General features: G+C 43.2%; 1 protein-coding gene across 2 annotated transcripts in view; it reads left to right on the forward strand.

The window, feature by feature from the left end:
- Positions 1-7,757: 7,757 nt before the first annotated feature.
- The window catches only part of RALBP1 (ralA binding protein 1), a 58,516-nt gene continuing 52,617 nt past the window's right edge, over positions 7,758-13,656 (forward strand). Inside the window, exon 1 of one of the 2 annotated variants that reach the window (XM_067014575.1) lies at positions 7,758-7,818. The gene's annotated coding sequence lies outside the window, so the exon portion shown is untranslated. Of the gene's footprint in view, positions 7,819-8,199; positions 8,289-13,656 lie in introns of those variants that run through there. The other variant, XM_059041262.2, reaches the window with a different exon arrangement.

Consider the following 13,656-nt stretch of genomic DNA (forward strand, 5'->3'; position numbering starts at 1 on the left):
GTTGACCGAATATTGAGTAGAGTTTCCTGTGTTATACAGTAGGTCCTTGTTGATTATCTATTTTATATATAGTAGTGTGTATTTGTTAATCCCAAACTCCTAATTTATCCCTCCCCCCTACCTTTCCCCTTTGATAACCCGAAGTTTGTTTCCTAAGTCTGTGAGTCTGTTTCTGTTTTTTTTCTTTTCAATATTTTTTTAATTGAAGTATAGTTGATTTACAAGGTTGTGTTAATTTCTGCTGTACAGCAAAATGATTTATACATATATACATTCTTTTTTAATATTCTTTTCCATTATGTTTTGTCATAGGGTATTGAATATAGTTCTCTGTGCTATACAGTAGGACCTTGTTGTTTATTCTATATATAAAAGCTTACGAGCTTTTATAGAGAGAGGTCTGCTAATCCCAACCTCCCACTCTATCTCTCCCCTAACCTCCTCCCCCTTGGCAACCACCAGTCTGTTCTCTATGTCCCTGATTCTGTTTCTATTTCATAAATAAGTTCATTTGTATCATTTTTTAAGATTCCACATATAAGCGATATCATACCACACTTGTCTTTCTCTGTCTGATTTACTTTGCTTAGTATGATAATCTCTAGGTGCATCCTTGTTGCTGCAAATGGAATTATTTCATTCTTTTTGATGGCTGAGTAATATTCCATTGTATATATGTACCACATCTTCTTTATCCATTCATCTGTTGATGGACATTTAGCTTGCTTGCAGGTTGCAGGTCTTGGCTATTGTAAACAGTGCTGCTATGAACTTAGGGGTGCATGTGTCTTTTTTTTTTTTTTTTTTTTTGCAGTACGTGGGCCTCTCACTGCTGTGGCCTCTCCCGTTGCGGAGCACAGGCTCCGGATGCACAGGTGCAACGGCCATGGCTCACGGGCCCAGCCGCTCCGTGGCATGTGGGATCTTCCCGGACTGGGGCACGAACCCATGTCCCCTGCATTGGCAGGCAGACTCCCAACCACTGCGCCACCAAGGAAGCCCTGCATGTGTCTTTTTGAATCATAGTTTTGTCTGGATATTTGCCCAGGAGTGGGATTGCTGGATCATATGGTAGCTCTATTTTTAGTTTTTTAAGGAACATCCATGCTGTTCTCCATAGTTTCCCCACTATAAACTCAAATTCCAAATTATTAATATTCTAAATAAACTCATTGATATAATTTAAATTTATGACAAAAGTTTTACCATTTTTTTCAGCAGAAATGATGAAACAAAGCACTGTCTTCATAGCATGTAACAGAAATGTGAATAACTTTGCTTCCTGGATGGATGATTGTAAGGTAGATTTTTTTATCTGAATCAGCTTTGTAGTTTATTAACTCCTGGAAAATCTTTAGGATTAGAGTAGACTGGAGGGAGGGCAGTATTCATTTACGTTCAACAAATCAGTCAACATGGTCATTCATTCTATTTTTTCTTCTATATTTAGTTTATAGTGGTGCTAGAAAAAAAAGTCTACAAGTTGAGTCAGCTCAACTACCAAAAAAGGCTTACCATGCTTTCTTTTAAGGAGGGGTGTTGACAAGCTGTATCAAAACTATATCAAAAACTCAGGAGAAAAGGGGAAAATTTAGAGATAATCCTATCTTAATTTCAACAAGAAAGGGAAAGAATTTGGCAGAAGTAGGCACAAAAGAAATCATTTTCCAGCACTTCCTAACCCAGCCAAATTTTGAGCCACATCATTTAGTATAGCTTTGTTGTTAACTTGAAGGACTGCAACAAGCATTCAAACATATCGTAATTCAAATGTAAGTATAAATTGCATTCTAGTACTAACTATAAATTATTTGGTATAATCTGGGATTTGTATAAGGATATAGTTAAATCCAGGTAGGCTGGCTCTGGAATCCAAGATCTTAATTACTAGGTCATGTAAATATTTGTTTAACTGAGAATAAATAGATATTTAATTTAAATGTACAGTGCTTGGCACAGAATAGTCATTCCATAAATAGCAAGTGTTATTATTTCAAGCAGAGGAAGAAGACATATACAGTTACAGGGTGCCCCATCCAAGAACATAAACTTAGTGGTGTGTTTCTTACCACATGAAGAAAGTCTATCAGAAAATGAACCCAATGCAAAGAAGAACCTGGAGATGCATTTGAAGCCCTAAAGCCAGCTGTGCCAGGTTTCCTGGTTATGTGTGTGAATAAATTCTCCTTCTTTGTTTAAGAAAATTTCAATTGGATTTCCATCACTTGCTACTGAAAAGAGTTCTAACAGCCTTATTGCACAAAAATTTATTACGCATATATTATGTGCCAGGCACTCTACCAGTCATCAGAAATAGAATGGTGACCGTGCTCATGATTTTTGCTCTTGTACTTACTTCCACAGTGCTAGCCAACCACCTGAGAGACAGTTGGTTCAGCAAAAGATGTCAATCAGTAACTTACAGACCCTTGGAGGATATGAAATCATTCCTCAGGAGCCAAGGAGTCTTGTCACAGTTTGCAAATAAATGGCCACAAATTCTTTCCAGTGCCTCCCATCTAGAGGAGCAGTCTATTTCTCCACCCCTTGAATCTGGGGCTTGGCATGTGACTTACTTTGGCCAATGTGACATTAGTAAATGTCATGCCAACACTTGAAAAGTGCTCGTGCACTGAGAACGCAGGCTCACCTGCTGGAAGATGAGAGCCCGTGACAGAGGCTCAGCCAGCCTGGCTGCCCCAGGTGATCCTACCTCCACCTAACCCACCAGCTGACTACAATTACAGGAGCAGCAGAAAACTCTAAAGCCACTGAGTTGTGGGGCAAATTGCTGCAAAGAACAAAGATGAACTCATAGTTATTTTTGTAATGAGTTCTACATATCGTATATTTTAAATATATAAAAATAGGAAATGTAACAGTGCTATGACCCAGTGAACTGTTTAGGGATTAAGACTCTGGTGCCAGTCCTAAGGATACAGGCAACAGGCATTGAATTCTTCTACTCTGTTCACTTAAGGGTGGGGTTATCTTTAGAATATTTTATTGAACTCTCATATCTTAAAAAAAAAAACAAAACAGCATTGTTGATACAATTCACATATCATAAAGTTAACCCTTTTAAAGTGTATAATTCATGAAGGATTTCAGTCTGTACTTCTATTTTCTTTTGATGTTCTTGGTTTTGGTACCAGGGTAATATTGTCCTCATGAAATGAACCAGGAAATATTCCTTACTCCTGTTTTCTAAAAGGCTATTAGTAGGTTTGGGGTTTTTCCCCATAAAATATTGATAGAATTCATCTGTGAAGACATTTGGACCTGGGCTTTTCTTTGTGGTAAGATTTGTATTTAGTGATTCAAGTTTTTTCCCCAATATATAGCTATTCAGATTGTCTACTTATTTCTTGAGTTAGTTTTGGTAAATTCTCTTTAGGAATGCCTCCATTTTCATCTATTAAAAAAATTATTGGAATAATGATATTTATAGTATTTTTTTTTCTTTTTCTTTTTCTTTTTTTTTTTTTTTGTGGTACGTGGGCCTTTCACTGTTGTGGCCTCTCCCTTTGCGGAGCACAGGCTCCGGACGCGCAGGCTCAGCGGCCATGGCTCACGGGCCCAGCCGCTCTGCGGCATGTGGGATCTTCCCGGACCGGGGCACGAACCCGCGTCCCCTGCATCGGCAGGCGGACTCTCAACCACTGCGCCACCAGGGAAGCTCTATAGTATTTCTTTACAATCCTTTTCATTTCCCATTTCTATAACTTGCGTGTGCATTATCTCTCTTTTTTTTTAAAGTCAGTCTAGCTAATGGTTTATCAATTTGATCTATTTGGGTCCTATTTTTTTAAAAAACATTTATTTATTTATTTATTTATTTATTTATGGCTGTGTTGGGTCTTCGTTGCTGCCTGTGGGCTTTCTCTAGGTGCGGTGAGCAGGGGCTACTCTTTGTTGCAGTGCGTGGGCTTCTCATTGCAGTGGCTTCTCTTTGTTGTGGAGCACGGGCTCTACGTGTGCAGGCTTCAGTAGTTGTGGCACATAGGCTCAGTAGTTGTGGCTCACGGGTTCTAGAGCACAGGCTCAGTAGTTGTGGTGCATGGGCTTAGTTGCTCTGCAGCATGTGGGATCTTCCTGGAGCAGGGCTCGAACCCGTGCACCCTGCATTGGCAGGTGGATTCTTAACCACTGTGCCACCAGGAAAGTCCCTCTATTTTCTTTGTTTTTAACTCATTGATTTCTATTCTGATCTTCACTATTTCCTTACTTCTAGTTAATTTAGGTTTGATTCACTCCTCTTTTGCTACCTTCTTGAGCAAGCTTTGTGGGAATGTAAGTTGGAAGCTTATTGTCTTCCTTCTAGTGTAAGTTTTTAAAATATTAATTTTTCTAAGCATGGCTTTAGCTGCTTCCCTTAAATCTGATATTTTTCTTTTCATTCAGTTAATTTTCCCTGTGATTTCTTCTTTGGCCCATTGGTTATTTTAAAATGTGTTAATTTCCAAATATTTGGGGATTTCTCAGATTTCTTTCTGTTGTTGATGTCTAATTTAATTCCATTGTAGAAGGAGACATATTTTGTATGTTCTCAATCCTTTTAAAATTTTTAGACACTTGTTTTATGGCCTACCATATGATCTATTCTGGACAATGTTTCATTTGTGCTTGAAAAGAATGTATTCTGACGTTGTTGGATGGTTTTCTATAGTTGTCAAATATTTCAAGTTGGTTGCTAGTGTAATTCAGGTTTTCTATACCCTTGTTGACTTTGTCTTGTTCTATCAATTGCTAAGAGGAATTTTAAATCTCCAACTGCAACTGAATTGTCATTTTCTCCTTTCTATTCTCATGATTTGTTTTACATGTGTTAGAAATTCTTTTTTTTAAAAGGCTATATAATATTCCATTGTATGTATATAGCACGTTTTATTTACCCAATCATCCATCAATGGATACTTGGGTTGCTTCCATCTTTAGGCAATTGCAAATAATGCTGCTATAAACATGGATGTACAAATATCTCTTTGAGTCTCTGATTTCACTTCTTTTGAGTATATACTCAGAAGGGGAATTGCTGGAGCAAATGGTAATTCTATGTTTAATATTTTGAGGAACCACCATGCTGTCTTCCATAGCAGATGCACTATTATAATATTCCCTTCAGCTGTCAAAGCCATGGTGTTTGACCTCCCACCACAAATTGAGTCCACCCCCTCCAGCAGCAAAGTTACTAGTTTTCTTGACTAGCCCCACCTACACTAGTTAAAACTACACTAGTAAAACTATAGTTCTGGGGCAGGAAAGAAGCAGCCTCACACAAGAAGTTCACAGACATCTACATTTCCTACTAGAATTTTTAGCAGTTTTCAAGAATAGATGTTTCTCAAATTGTGTTTGATTTCCAATGCCCTGAAACAATCGGTTGTGTTTGACAATTTTGTCCAATTTTATTTATACTTGCTTAGTGTGCAGAGGAATTGTTGACTGTGTCATATAAGCAGAGCTGAAAGTCTTTTCCACAGTTTCTCTTTAAGTAGGAACCTGTATTAGTCAGGACCTTTCAACATTTAGTAAAAGAAATTCAACTGAATTAGTTATGACTTTTAGAATTTTGAGACACAGAACCCCCCCCCCCAATACAAACTTGTTTCAACAATACAGGAAATTTATGGCTCAGAATTCTAAACAGTCTATAGGATCGTCTACAGGACAGGTTACATACAGGTGAGGTTTGACAGTGCAGCTCTAATGATGCAACAAACGCAAGGTTCTTCTTCCTCGTGCACATTTGACAGTACTGACTTCGTCTTCAGCCTCTTTTGGTGCCTTCCTCCTAAACCCTGTCGCTTCAGGCTTTATTCTTGTAGGAGCAAAACAGTTGCCACTTTCCCAGGCCTCATAAATTTACGCCATACCAGAAGAGCAAGGATGCTGCAGTTTACTAGAAGCCCCAACCCAAGTCTCCGTGGGTCTCACTGGTTCTGACTGGGTTACAGGACCATCCCGGAAAGGCTCAGCCACCAGAGGGAACGATTATGCTGCATGGCTTAAATGGGAAGAATGAATCTCTGGGGGCAACCAACAAATTTGTGTTAGGCAACACAAATTAGCCCTAAATAATAATAAATAATTGCATTGGCTCACCCAGCTAGGTTCACATCCTCAAATCACTTTAAAAGAGCTATACAAACCATGGCCTCTGAGGCTGAAGCCAGTCTTCATGCTGCCAACTCCCGGATTCTCTCCCCCTCCTTTCCCCAACCCCACACTCCCGTTTTGGCCTCATTCATTGCTGCTGCAGAAAGCCCTCTTTACGTTGTGTATAACATGGCAATCAGCAGTTACCACAGTAAAACGCTATCTTCTCTCCCTTTTCTGTGTCCATGTAGCAATTTCCAGCAAGGGCTCAATAGTGCTTGACATGGGTCAGTGCCCATCCCTTGGCCCAATCATTGTTGCCAGAGGCAGAGTATTGTACCTGGCAAGGTAACATGCCCATCCCAGTGGTCAAAGAACACCGTTCTGTTGCCAGAGGGGCAATAAGAAAGCTTTTCAAAAAGAAAACAATGGCTACCACACACAGACCATCTTGGTATCTAACTGTGGGCTCTTCTTGAATGTCAGGCGGAGGGGGCTGAACTTGACTGAGTAAGAAATGCAGGGTACAAGGGAGAGACCTATTGTCAGACTGGAGGCAGGCTGCTTTGGGAGGAACAGGGCAGGATGGAGTAGTCAGTCTAAACATGTAATGAAGTTGTAAAGAGAGTATTGCACGCAGGAATGGAAGTAACTGGGAAGGCCCATCTATCCCCAATCTTATCATCCCCCTAATAAAACTGCCAAACTTTATAAGACAAGAACACGTAAAAAGATCCCTGATTTCCAGCCATGCATTAGCAGGACAATTCTTGAAGCCTTTGTGAGGGGTTTCCGGAGGAAATGCGGTCATTTCCATCTTCCTCTAGATCCAGTTCTGTCTCCAAGCTAACCGTGCAGGGGGCGGCTCTGATTCAGGACCTCCTCGGTACATGGTGGGGGCCCCGCTGCGCCGCAAGGACCGAGGGAGGTCCTCGTCGACCCCCATTTTAGGACTGCTGAGGCCAGTCCCGATACGGAGTTCTAGACAACTTTCTCCTCGGAGGTCCACAGCGCTTCCTGCATCCAAACCCCCAGCAAAAGTCCCCACCCCAAGCCAGACACTCCCCTCCCAGCCCGGGCCGGGGAGAGCCCCACCCAGCGGCGGCTGGGCCAGCCTCCGGGCCGGTTTAACTGGTTAGGGCTGAAGCCCGCGGTGCAGAAGGTCTGCGCCTCGGTAGCTGGGGTACAGGCTGCCCGGAGCCTGGACAGGACAGCGTCTACCCTTCTCCGGACCTCGGCCGGCTCTGCCCACAACCGTCCTCGCGCAGCTCGCGCGGGTAAGCGCGCCTCCTCCCGGAGCACCAGGAACTGCGCAGGCGCCGGCGGAGCTGTGGAGCGGCGCGTTCTCTCGCGCGCTCGCGGGTCTCCCCAGTTGGCTCTTCGGCCGGGCAGGCGCCGTGCTTCCTGGTTGTTGTAGTGCGGCTCCCGGCGGAGGGCCGCTTGAGGACTGGGCGCTGGGTTTCCGAGGACTACCCATCCCAGCGTGCCCCGGGCGGGGGCACAGGTCCCGGCCGTCAGCGCCAAGAGGAGGACCCAGGAAGTAGGGTGTAGCGGGAGGAGGGAGTGCGCGTGCGCTCTGGGCCGGCTCGCCCGGTTCTGTCCCAATCATTGTAAACAGGCGGAGGCTGGGGCGGGGTGGGAATGGGGCGCCCGAGGGCGGCCGGGGGCGCAGCGCAGGAGGCGGCCGCGGCGGCGGGCGGTCGCGCGGCGGCGGCGCAGGTCAGTGGCGGGCGGCGGGGCGGGCGGGGGTCGCGGCGGGGCCCCACTATCTGAAGCCGTCCGCACGCCTTCCTGTGGCGTCTGTCAGGCGGCTGCGGGGCCGGACTCTCGCGGGGCGGCTGGGCGGGGGCGTGGCTGCCGGGGGCGGCTGGTCCTGGCGGCTTGTTCGCGGCTCCGGCCCGCCCTACCCATTTCTCCCGCTCGCTGGCCGGGGCTCTTGGGTCTGGGCGGGGAGGGTGGGGAGCCGGGCCCTCCCCGGGGCCCGGGCCTCGGACGGTGGACAGGGACTCGGTCTTTTACATAATCGCGGCCGGGATGCTGATGGGTCTCCGGTGCGCGCCCGGTGAGGAGGAAGGGCTCGTGGAAGCGGCGGGGCACCTGGGTGCTGCGAGGGCACCGGCAGAGCCGAGTTGGGAATTCTTTTCACAACTCCTTGTCAAGTGGGCTGGCGCCCAAAGGCTCTTACGGAGGTCAGCTGGGTGCGTGTTTGTGTTTGTTTATCGTTGTGAGAGTGAAACAGGTTTCGCCAGATATCCCACACCTCAGCTTTACCTGAAGTCCTTATGCTGCTTCAGGTTTGGGGATTCATGACTCCAGAGCCTCCGTCTTGAGCTGCTAAGCAGAGCATCGTTCCTCTAAGGCCTGATCGAATGCTTGAAAATAATTAAAATGTTAACTAGAGGGGTTTTGAAGGTGCAGGTGCAAATACCGTCGTTTGGACGCTGAGTTAACACACCGACGAGCCTCATTAGGAGAGCTTTCACTAAACGTTATGTTGAGTGGAGCGGGCTTGTCCCCGCGCTGCAGCACTTTGGGTGGCAGTCCATCATGCTGGGCGGTAGTTAACAGAATATTCAGTTAGCGATGATAAGGAACAGGCCCACCTGTGTTTTGCTGGCCACGGAGGCAGCGCTTCTAAATGAATAAGTGGGCCTGGGAATGAGAAAGGTAACTTCACTTTCTGCCTTCCGAATTATCTTGGTGACTTGATAATTCCTTTCTGAGTATCTTCCTGAGAATGAGTAATTACTGTAAACTGTATTGGCAAGTAGTAGAGGTAGGAAGGAAGATAGTAGAAGGGTTTCCACTTTTCACAGTGACCCATAGATGCAAGCGAGGTGGGCTAGTTTAACAGTGACCGTTGGGAAATAATTCTTTAAACAGAGTATCTTGAAGCTATGCGACATAATTTACTCTCTTTAAAATAGTATTTCTCACTTTAGATCTTCCAGGGACCATTTCTCCCCTACTTTAGAAAAAACAGAAGTGGTATCAGAAAGTGCATATTAACTTTAATTTGTACAGGTGTTTGCTTGGCAAGGAGAGGTTGGGTCCAGAATGTAGCCCAAAAGTATATTTTTTCTTTTTTGAATGAAAATCTCTGATAGGAACTTAGGTTAGTGTATGTAGAGGGAATAATGGAAAATGCAGGTCATTTAGTGTAATTTCTGTGCAGAGGTACTGTGGAGACTTACAGATGGATGAGGCAGTGCCCCTGCCTTCAGGGTGGTAAGACTTTCTCACTTACTTGAACTTCCACAAGTACAATATGTTTTTAAGGTTGCTTTGAGCTGAGGAAGGACAGAGAGTGCAGTGGGTGTACAAAGGAGGCAGTGGTCTGTGTCTTGAGGGAAGAGGAGGAGAGATTGAGGAAGGGGCAGTGGTCAGGAAAAGCGTATGGGAGAGGATGAGAACAGTGAGTATACAGGCTTAGAAAGGATGGGCATTTAGGCAGGAGGAGCAGTGTGAGAAAAGCGCGGGAGTCTGAACAGAGTGAGTTGTAGGATCTGCAGGTACGGCTGACGAGGGCCGAGGGTGGTGGCAAGACGTGAAACTGGGGACGTAGGCAGAGACCAAATTAGGAGTAGTCTTGTAGACAGGTGATGTAAGTCAGCCTAACCTCGAAGCAGACAAGAGTCACTGAGACAGGATGAAGAAGAGGTCTAAGCCTCTCAACCCATTGTAACTACTTGCTGTGTGTCAGGCATTGTATTAAGTGCTTTATACTTTATGTCCTTGAACCCAAAGAAGGTTTAGGCATGACGGAGGCAAAAATCTTGGGAAAGGAAAAGAAGGCCAAGGGAAAGTTGGACAGGAGGAGAGAGAGCATTGCAAGAACGGGAAGTTGTTCTCTGCAACTGTAGCATTGGGCTTACAGGGTAAGTAGCATACGATGAGGGTGCACAGATCAGTCCTCAAGTACTTCGTGCCATTCTGAGGATTCTCAAGGGCTTTTCCTATAGATAATAATAAAGCTTATGGATTTTAACCAGGAAAGAGTCATGATAAGGTTTTCATTTTAGAAAGATCATTCTGGTATTGTATAGATTTCAGAAGGGATGGTGGGACAACAAGGAGGATGCAGGAAGACTGGTGAGGAGTTTTTGTAACAATTTAGGTGACAGTTAAGGGCCTAAATTAAGGTAGGATCAGTGGAGATGCAGAGGAATAAGTTAATAGCACAAATATTTAGGAGGCAGAATTAATAGGGTTCAGTGACACTTGGATTTGGGGAGTGAGAGAAATAGTAGGATAAGATGACTTGGATTTTAACTTAGGTGACTGAATAGACAATAAATGGTAAAGTATGCTGAGACAGGGAATTCAGGAAGAGAAGCACATCTGGGGAGGAACAGTATTTTAGCTTTTGGATACACTGAGTAGGAGTTATCTGTAAAACATCCAGGTGGAAGTGCTTGTGTGTGGGTTTGGAGCACAAGAGAAAGGTCTTGATAGGAGAGTCATCAGGCTATCTTATAGGTGGTTCCTGAAGCCTTTGATTTAGGTAACACGGCATAGGAAGAGTTTACTGGTGGAGAATGGTCCTGGAAATAGGCCATGGAGAGCAATAGCATTTGAAGCCAGAGAGAAGAAGAACTGGAAAGGGAAATTCCTATGTGTTGAGAAATGCTGAGAAATCATGAGGAGATGTTGTAGAAGCCCAAATGGGATCATTTCAAAAGGAGGCTATACTTCACAACTGCCTCTCCAGAAAAAATAAGAATAAAGGAAGCTATATTACAAATGCTTTGAGAACTCGAGTGAAACATGGATTTTAAGGAGTCTGTTGAATTTGATAAGTAAGTGAGAGCAGTTTCTTAGCATCCTACTTAATGCTACCATTTGGGGAGGGAGCTAAGTTTGAGTTGAGTTAATGGGAGGTCAGAGAGTGGAGAAAGCAAATGTAGGTTATTTCAAGAATAAACAAATCTTAGCTGTGAAGGGAAGAATAGAAAGAAGTGTTAGCAGAGGGTAATAAAGGGTTAAGAAGGGAGTTTTAACTTGGCAAAGACTTGAACCTGCTTTTCTTATGACAGCTTTACTGAGATATTCATATAACATAAAATTGATCCTTTTAAAGTGCACAACAATTCAGTGGTTTTTCATATATTCAGAGTTGTGCAACCACCTCTACGATCAGTTTTAGAACCTTTTCATTACCCCTCTTCTTCATTGTCAGCCATTCACCATTCCCCCTGCTTCTACTCACTAGCAACCACTAATCTACTTTCTGTTTCTGTGGTTTTGCCTATTCTGGACATTTCATGTACATGGAATCATATATGTAATCATTTGTGACCTACTTTCTTTACTCAGCATCATGTTTTCAAGGTCCGTCTATATTGTAGCAGGTGTCAGTACTCCATTTTTATTGCTGAGTAATATTCCACTGTCTGGTCATACCACATTTTGTTTATTCATCCATTGATGAACATTTAAGTTGTTATTACTTTGTGGCTATTATGAATAGTCCTAGTGTGAATGTGCAAGTTTTCTTGTAGAAATACGTTTTCATTGTTCCTGGGTATATACCTAGGAGTAGAATTTCCGGATCATGTGGTGACTTTTATGTTGAACAGTATGAGGAACTGCCAAACTGTTTCCCAAAGCAGCTGCACCATTTCACTGTCCAGTGTAAGGACTCTGATTTCTCCATATCCTCACCAGCACTTGTTATTTTCTGGTTTTTAAAATTTTAGCTATACTGGTAGGTGTGAATTGGTATCTCATTGTGGGTTTGATCTGAGTTTCCCTGGTGGCTGATGATGTTGAATATCTTTTCATGTGCTTATTGGCCATTTGTATATCTTCTTTGGAGAAATAGTTATTCAAGTCCTTTGCCTATTTTAACATTGGGTTGTTCATCTTCTTGTTGAGTTGTAAATGTTCCTTTACATATTCTGGATGCTGGACCCTTATCAGTCAGTATATATGATATGCAAATATTTTCTTCCATTCTCTGGGTAGTCTTTTACTTTCTTGTTAATGCCCAAGGCAAAGGTTTTCAATTTTGATGAAGTACAATTTATTTTTTCTTTTGTTACTCATGATTTTGGTATCATATCTAAGAATCCATTGCCAAATCCAAGGGCTTGAAGATTTACACTGTGCTTTCTTCTAGGAGTTTTATTCTTATATTTAGTTCTTAGTTCTAAAACCTTAGTTTAGGTTTCAGTTCTTATATTTAGATGTTGATTCATTTTGAGTGAATTTTTGTATATGGTCTGAGATTAGGTCCATTTTTTGTGTGTGGAAATCTATCCCATTCCCATCTGTTGAAGTGACCATTCTTTCCCCATTGAATAGTCTTGACACCCTTGTTGAAAATCAGTGGACCGTAGATGTTTGGGTTTATTTCTAGACTCTTCAGATGGACTGTATAGGTCTATATGTTTATCCTAATGCCAGTACCATGTGGCTTTGGTTATGCCAATTTTGTAATACCTTTTGAAATCAGGAAGTGTGAATCTTCTAACTTTGTTCTTCTTCATTATTTTTTTGTGGCTCTTCAGGGCCTGTTGCAATTCCATATTAAAAGGAGGATCAGATTTCCATTTCTGCAAAAAAGGCTGTTGAAATTTTGCCGTGAATCTATAGATCACTTTGAGTTACAGCAATACATTTTTGTCTTAATGATACTGAATCTTTCAATCCATTAAAAAGGGGTTTATTTAGGTCTACTTTAATTTCTCTCAGCAATGTTTTGTAGTTAGCAGTGTATGCATCTTTCATCTCCTTTGTTAACATTTATTCCTGTTTTATTCTTTTGGCTTCTGATGTCCAGTCATTAGCTGACCAGTAAGCTAACAGAACAGAGGCTTCAGCTAATGCTTGGACAGAGATTTCCTTAAACATTTAGTAGCAAACACATCTCCCAATATTTTCAGAGGGGTGCTATGCATCTCTTGGGGGTGTACCTTCAGTACTCAACCACTTTACAACTCTGTCTTAGCTTTCATTTCCTGTTTGTACAGTGGTCAAGGTCATCCAGAGGTGAGGGTGGAGGGCTGTCTCGGGTAGGATAAACTCAATGAGATCCACCTGAGACACATCTTAACTAGTTTAAGGACAAAGACCAGAGAATCTTCAAAGTAGCAAGAGAGAAGTCGCTCATCACAGGGGGATTCTCAATATCATTATCAGCTGACCTCTCATGAGAAACGGTAGAAGCCAGAAGGCAGTGGGATGACATAGTCAAAGTATTGAAAGAAAAAACTGCTAACCAAGAATTCTTCGTCTGGCAAAACTTCTGAGCATGTACATAGCCTTGCACACACACGTTTCTCCTACATTTCCAGGAATTTGTTGAAGCTATTCAAGGTCCTTGTTCCCCAAAACACCTCTCAAGGTTTTGGTCCTAGTGTTTGCCCCAGCTGTTATCTGATGCTTCAGGTGGTAGCAGCTAAAACTTCTGCCAGCACCCTAGTGGCCTTACCCCTGGGGGGTTCTGAGTTAGCAGCATTTAGGTGAGATAAAGCAAGTCTTTTCAGCAGGTAGGTCTTCCAGGGAGCCTGGAGGTTTGTTCTGCTGAACCAGTGTTGGGAATGTGGGCTGTTA

This window comes from Kogia breviceps, chromosome 15 (genome assembly GCF_026419965.1).
Source record: "Kogia breviceps isolate mKogBre1 chromosome 15, mKogBre1 haplotype 1, whole genome shotgun sequence".
Classification (NCBI taxonomy): Eukaryota; Metazoa; Chordata; class Mammalia; order Artiodactyla; family Physeteridae; genus Kogia; species Kogia breviceps.